Here is a 7416-nt window from a genome sequence, read left to right on the forward strand (position 1 = left end):
TTTTTTGTATACGTGTTTATTAGTTCTGGAAAAGTGGTAGCTTTGCTCTGAAACATTAGGGGTGGTTAATTGATCATGGACACCATGGGTTTTCAGCCCGGAGACCCTAACAGGGACAATTGACTATCCATCTGCAGAGAAAGTCAGCGTTCTTCCCTGGTGGATTTCAGTATTAGAGACAATTCGAACTGGGGAGTATCTGTAATAGAAGAAAGAAAAACTAAAAATGAAAAGACATGCTTCTGTAGAGAACAGACGAAGATCCAAACCAGTGGAACAGAGGAGCCCGAGAAGGAATCCATGGGGTAGTTAAGACCCTATGAAAGTCTGTGCTGGAAAAGGAATCGTGTTTTCCGCCCTGTTCTGGATTTTGAATTCCTTATCTTTGCCCCTCTGCCTCCATCAGCCCTGCTCTTTCCCTGTTTCTCAAAGATCATCTAAAATTCTCCTTATCCATCCAGCCACGCCCACCTGGAACCCGGAGGGCAGCCTGGGACTCCTCCTGAACTTCAACCTCCCCTCCTCCCCATCTCCACGTCCTTGGTCCCGCCTCCTTTCTTCTGTGTCACCCTCCACACTCTTCTCAAGGGCGCTTCTGAATTTCAACTGGGTTCTCTCATCTCCAGCCTTGAAATCTCATGAATTGGAGGAAGCCCACATTCTGCAATGTGGCTCTTCAGGGCCTCGGCTCGTGTCCCCAGCTTCAGTCTCCAACCCACTCCCGCAGCCTGCAGCTGAGCCGCACCTGTGACGCTTCTCCTCCTTCTCTGCTGTGGGTCTCCAGCCCTGTTCTCTCTCTCCCGGGGCCATGTTGCCTGGATTTGCCTGATTACTTGAAGTCCTCTAACCACATCTTGGCCCTTCCCTCTGCTCCTCTTACAGGACTCCACTCAAACATCTCTACATTCAGGAAAAGAACAGTAATGTTTTCCCTGATGTAGAAGAAGACTCAGTGGCTTTTGCCTACCTTTCTATTTTTAAGATTATTTATTGATTCTAATTTGTTATGCATGATGGCAGAATGCAATTCACTTCATATTACAACATAGAGCTCAATTTTTCAAGTCACTGGTTGTACACAAAGTATTTCACACCATTCGTGTCTTATACATGTACTTAGGGTAATGATGGCTAACTCACTCCACCATCATTCCTACCCCTTCCTCCACCCCCGCTTCCTCTCCTTCCCCCTCTGCCCTGTCTAAAGTTCCTCCATTCCTCCCATGCTCCCCGCCCCCATCACCATTATGAGTCAGCATCCTCATATCAAAGAAAGCATTCAGCCTTAGGTTTTGGGGGGATTGGCTAACTTCACTTAGCATTATATTCTCCAACTCCACCCATTTACCTGCAAATTCCATGATCTTATTCTCTTTTAATGCTGAGTAATGTTCCAATGTGTATATTCACCAAAATTTCCTATCCATTTATCTACCGAAGTTCGCCTACCTTTATTTTATAAAAGTTTATCACATGAAGTTTTAACCACTTACTTACATATCTCTTTTCCTCGCCACATTGAGTGATCTCTGCAGAGTGATCTCTGCAGGGCTTGTGTTTTACTTATCTCTATACCCCCAACACTGAGTCCATAGGAAGTACTCTATAGAGGTTTACTTCACAATATACACAGAGGTAAAATAAAAATCCGCTCTTGGTGCAGCCTCCTCCCTCTGGCTGCCAGAGGCCGGCACTCGTCTTCCTTCATGCACAGATAACATCAGCACAAAACCATTTCCAAAGCCATTATCCTTGCTACGTATGTAGATCTTGGCCCTCAAATTAAAAGGATTGTCGTTGGAATAAATCACAGTCAACTCGCTGGTACATATTTAATGTTCAGGCTGTTGTGGGTATGCCAGACTCTTAGAAGTCAAGTTAGGGCTAGATGCGATGGTGCCTGGCTGTAATCCCAGTGGCTCCGGAGGCTGAAGCGGGAAGATCACAAGTTCAAGGCCAGACTTGGCAAATAAGTGAGGCCCTAAGCAACTTAATGAGGCCCTGTCCAAAATAAAAAAATAAAAAAGGCAGGGGATGTGGCCTAGTGGTTAAGCATCCCTGGGTTCAATCACTGGAACCAAATAAAAGAAGGAAGAGGTAGAAGAGGAGGAGGAGGAGGAGGAGGAGGAGGAAGAGGAGAAATCAAGTTAGATAAAGTCACAACCACTAGGCAGTCTGAGGGGCAGTGCAGCCCCTCATACAGGTGAGCTAAGATCTTCAGATGAAAGAACTTCAGTGCAGGAAGCACAGCACAAGCTATTGGTGGACCACGGTTTGTCCCCTCAAATGTAGGAGTGTAATCCCAATATGAGGTATGAAGACATGGAATCCGGTGGCTAGGGTCCTGCCCTCTCCTGCTCATGTGATGGATGGCTTAGTGGGCGCTCCCCAGAGCAGGTCTGCTGTAGAAGGCAGCTTGCCTCTGTTTGTGGCGAGCTCCGTGTCTCGGGCCATGTGGTGCTCTGTGCCCACTCAGGACTCTGCCAGCAAGAAGGCCATCGCCAGATGGGGACTTTTGATCTTGAACCAGAACTGTGAGCCAAAATAGACCTCTTTCCTTGATGATTCAGTCTGTGGCACTGTGTCATTAGCAGCAGAAAATGACTAAGACAGATGGGTACCTCAATCTGCATAAAAATGACTGGCGTGTGTGGGATGTTCCAGCATCAACACGATCCAGACCCACTCAGGGATGACAGTTTTTCTCTTTTCTCTGAAGTGAAGAGGTATAGGACATCCCCTCCCACACAGGCCTGCAGGCCCCGATGCTGAAGGGGTCAGATCTTGGTGAGTCACTCTCTACAAAGTAAGGAATCTTCTCTTTTTTTCTGTTTATCTGGCAGGCGGCTCCACTTTTGGTCCCCGGTGCTGAATACATCTCTCTGCTCAAGTTGACCGGAGAACCAACCTTCACCGAGACACCACGGTGGGTGGGAGTCTTGTACAATCAGTTACCACCAGGTTAACACTGTGATTGAGATCTTGTACGGTTCTAGAACCAGGCTGGTGAATCACACAGAGGATAAAGCAGTGGTAGATGTGAGCTCCTGCCTGTTCCTTAGCTTGTTCACCTCAGGGGTGAATCAAAGGAAGGGAATTTGGTCATATACAAGTGAGGAAGGCAGATCTTGGTGGTGCACACCTGTAATCCCAGTGGCTTGGGAGGCCAAGGCAGGAGGATTGTGAGTTCAAATTTTTTTTTTTTCAGCAAAAGTGAGGCACTAAGCAACTCAGTAAGACCCTGTCTCTCAATAAAATACAAAATAGTGCTGGGAATGTGGCTCAGTGGTCAAGTACCCCTGAGTTCAATCCCTGGTGCCTCTCATGCTCACAAAAAAAAAAAAAAAAAAGAATGCAGAATCATGCAACCTGAAGCAGATAGCTTGTTCCACAAAACACCCACCCGTGGTTATCTTCAAGGCATAGCTTTCACCTGGGTCCTCAAACAGTAGTCCCTGGAAGCACAAGTGGTGCAAACAAATGTGATTTCTAGTTATGAGTCACTATCCAGTGGAAGAAGAAGAAATCCCCGGAGAGCCAACATCTCAAGGGGTCTGCTCTGAAATAGAAGGAGCCAGCTTTCAGGAGCACCTTTCATTGCTTTCGTACCATTGCTCCTGGAATGTTGAAAATGCTCTCCAGGATCTGGAAACCCATCGCCTTCAAGTCAAGAAGGTGAAATATCCCGCCACGCTCTCCCCAGGTCCATCCCACCATCCTCCCAGGAGGGACTCCAAAGTAACGGCCCTGTGAACAGGGGCGTCATGCAGGGAATTACACTGTTAGGTCCTAAGGCATCCACTACCTTCTCTCCTGTGCACCTAGAGTGTTCCTAAGCCTGCACTGCCCTTGGGGAAATAGAGAAAACAGCCGTTCAAATCATTTTCCGAGGGGCTGAATGCTCTCAAGAAATTCTGGGAAAAAAATCCACTCATAGAAGAAGACTGGATTTTTTAAATTAATGTTTTAAAATTCATATCTGACAGCGGAATGCATGACAATTCTTATTACCCATATACAGCACAATTTTTCATACCTATGGTTGTATTCAAAGTATATTCACACCAATTCATGTTTTCATACCTGTACTTTGGATAATACTGTCCATCACATTCCACCATCATTACTAACCCCATGCCCCCTCCCTACCCGTCCCCCACTTCTGCCCTATCTAGAGTTTGTCTATTCCTCCCATGCTCCCTCTTTCTATCCCACTATGAATCAGCCTCCTTATATCAGAGAAAACATTCGGCATTTGGTTTTTGCAGATTGGCTAACTTCACTTAGCATTATCTTCTCCAACTCCATCCATTTACCTGTAAATGCCATGATTTTAGTCTCTTTTATTGCTGAGTAATATTCCATTGTGTATATATGCGCCACGTTTTTTTTTATCCATTCATCTACTAAAGGGCATCCAGGTGGGTTCCACAGTTTAGCTGTTGTGAATTGTGCTGCTATAAACATGGATGTGGCTGTGTCCCTGTAGTATGCTGTTTTTAAGTCCTTTGGGTAGAGACCGGGGAGCATAGTTGAACATATAAATGAATATTGTCCTTATAAAATAATTCTCTTCCTATGATTCCTATATCTCAAAACAGCTTTGAGTTACTCTTTGGAAACAATTTTATGGCTAGTGATGACATTCCTTTGACTCTTCAGTACTAGAAAATTCCCATCTTTTCTATGAATTTTATTGAATTAAACATACACCTAGATCTTAAATCTATAGCTCAATGAGATTTGACAAAAGCAAAACATTCTTGTAGCCATCTCCCAGAACCTCCCTCATTTCCTTCCCAGCCAGCCTCCTACCCAAAGTCAACCAGAAGTCTGAATTCTATCACTATAAACTAGTTTTCCCATTTAATAGTAATAGAATTATAGAGTAAAGAAATTTTAGTCTATTTCCTTATTTTCAGGTGCAGCCATCATTTGTGATTTTATTTTTTGTTTTCATTATCATGTGGTATTTCATTGTTTGATTACATCATAATTTATCTATTCTACTTTTAAAAAATATCTGGAGTTTCCTCACTTTTAGGCTATGATGAATAACGCTTCCATAAATGTATGTTGTACATGACTTTTGGTAGACCAAAAGCTCTTACTTTTCTTAGTTATATACCTCAAAATGTAATTGTCAGATAATAGAACATGTATGATTTATAAGTTTAATTGATATTGAAAGTATTTCAAACTGGCCCTGTTAATTCACACTGACTAGTAGTATACAGACGGTCCATTTTCCCCATGTCCTCAACAGCACGTGGTGTTATTAGTCTTTTTAAAATACGGGCTATTTGCATGTCTAATCGTGTGTCATATAGCCTTGATCTGCATTTCCCTGGTGCCTAGTAAAGTTGAGAAGCTTTTCTTTGAGGAGTGTTTAGTGGAATAGTCTTTTGAGGAAGGACTGATTTAATTTGTTATCCCCTTTCAAAATTTTCTCTCTTATTGATTTGTAGATTTTTTATAGGTACCACACATAAGCCCTTTGTTACATGTGCATTTTGAACTTCTTCCCAAAGCTAATGATTTTTCAGCATCTTTGAAGAAGGTCTTTATTTTCATGAAGTCCAAATTGACATAAAGTCCCTTTATGGTTAGTATTTATTGTGTCCTATTTAAGAAATTATTATCCACCTTAAGGCATGAAATATTTTTCTTTGTATGGAAACTTTATTGTTTTTCCTTTCAGACTTATGCCTCTGGTCCATCTAGAACTGACTTTCATATTTGGTGTGAGTAAGCAATCAAGACACACTATCCCTGTATGGATATCCAATTGACTCATTATTTACTGAAAATTCCACCCTTTTCCCTTGATATTGCTGTGTCATTTTTGTTGTGAATTAGATGGTCAGTTATGGAGATCTATTTCTGGACACTCTAGTCTCTAACGGTAGCAAATAACCTTAAATCAATAACACTCTTATTTGCTGTGGCTATGTGATAACGTTATCTGTAGAAGAAAACCTCTAGCTTTATTCTTCAATATGACGTTTGACATTCTTGGTCATTTGTTTAGGTAAATTTTAAAATTAGCACGTCAATTTTTACAAAAAATAGCTGCAAAGATTTGACAGGATATTGCATTGAATATTTCAGTCAGTTTGGTGAGAATGACCATCTTTACACTATCCCATCCATGAACATAGTGTGTCCTTCCATTTATGTAGGATATCCTTGGTTTCTCTGAATCATTGTAGTACATCCAATTGTGCCACCCCTCAAAAGACATGTCCACCCAAAACCTGTACATGTGACCCTATTTGGAAAAAGTTTTTTTCAAATGTCATTAAATTTAAGGATCTCAAGATTGCAAAACTGTAGAAATCACCTTAGATTTATGATAGGCCTTAAATCTAACGACAGCTCTCCTTATAAGAGGGAGATTTAACACACCAACGTACAGGGGAGAAGGCCATGTGAAGGCAGAGGCCGGGAATGGTGTCATGCATCTAGGAACAACTAAGGCCACCAGAAGCTGCTTGAGGCAAGGGAAGATTCCTCTGGAGCTTCCGGAATGTGGGTGCCACTGCCAACATGTTGGTTTTGGACTTCTGATCTCTACAAATGTGAATGAATAAATTTCTATTACCTGAAACCATCCAGTATATGACAATTTGTTACAGCAGGCCTAGAAAACTAACATAACATAATCATTTTTTGCTTTTTAAGTAAAGACATTAAAGTCTTGGAGATATATATGTATATGTTCCTATATTTTATGTTATGGATTTTATGTTATTTATGCCACTGTGAAAGATATCATTTTTTAAAATGTGTTTTCAAAGTGACTGTTGATACTGGGTAGAAATAGTTGATGTCTCTATATTGACCTTGTATTCACCAACCTTGATAAATTTACTCATTAATTCTAATACTTTACTCATAGGTTCTTCTGTATTTTCTACATACACAGAAACAGATGCGTATGTGGCTTCCATAAATAATAACAGTAGTCGTAGTTTTTATTTATTATTTTATTAATAACAGTTGTTTTATCTACATATCTGAGCTTCAATATGGATATTTTCTACTCTTAAAATAAGACACTGTACTAATAATCATTTCTTTCTCTGCCTAATCAGCTATGAAATCTACCTATTGAATTCTTAATTTCTTATTTTTTTTCACTCCATCTACTTCATTAACTTTTGTAATTTCCAATTCCCTAATGAAACTCTCCATATTTTGATGTACTTTAAACACATTTAACATGCTCATTTTAAAGACCTGTCTCACACGACTGTCTTTTTCCTCTTAGTGTTGGGTCAATTGGCTCTGATTCCCCATAAGTCTGGTAACTTTTGATTAACTGTCAAACATTGCACATAAAATGTTACAGAGGTTGTCTTCCTCCAGAGATGTTCGATTTTCTTCTGCAAATACCACTAATCACATGACCTT

The 7416-nt window shown here is 41.2% G+C and overlaps 1 long non-coding RNA gene across 1 annotated transcript in view; it reads left to right on the top strand.

Annotated features, from left to right (window-relative positions):
- Positions 1 to 6610, top strand: part of LOC144376000 (uncharacterized) — an 11700-nt gene extending 5090 nt beyond the window's left edge. Inside the window, exons 3-4 of the long non-coding RNA XR_013435975.1 lie at positions 2844 to 2926; positions 5702 to 6610. This is a non-coding gene — a long non-coding RNA (uncharacterized LOC144376000). The remainder of the gene's footprint in view (positions 1 to 2843; positions 2927 to 5701) is intronic.
- Positions 6611 to 7416: the final 806 nt, after the last annotated feature.

The sequence above is a fragment of the Ictidomys tridecemlineatus genome, chromosome 3 (assembly GCF_052094955.1).
Source record: "Ictidomys tridecemlineatus isolate mIctTri1 chromosome 3, mIctTri1.hap1, whole genome shotgun sequence".
In the NCBI taxonomy this organism is placed as follows: Eukaryota; Metazoa; Chordata; class Mammalia; order Rodentia; family Sciuridae; genus Ictidomys; species Ictidomys tridecemlineatus.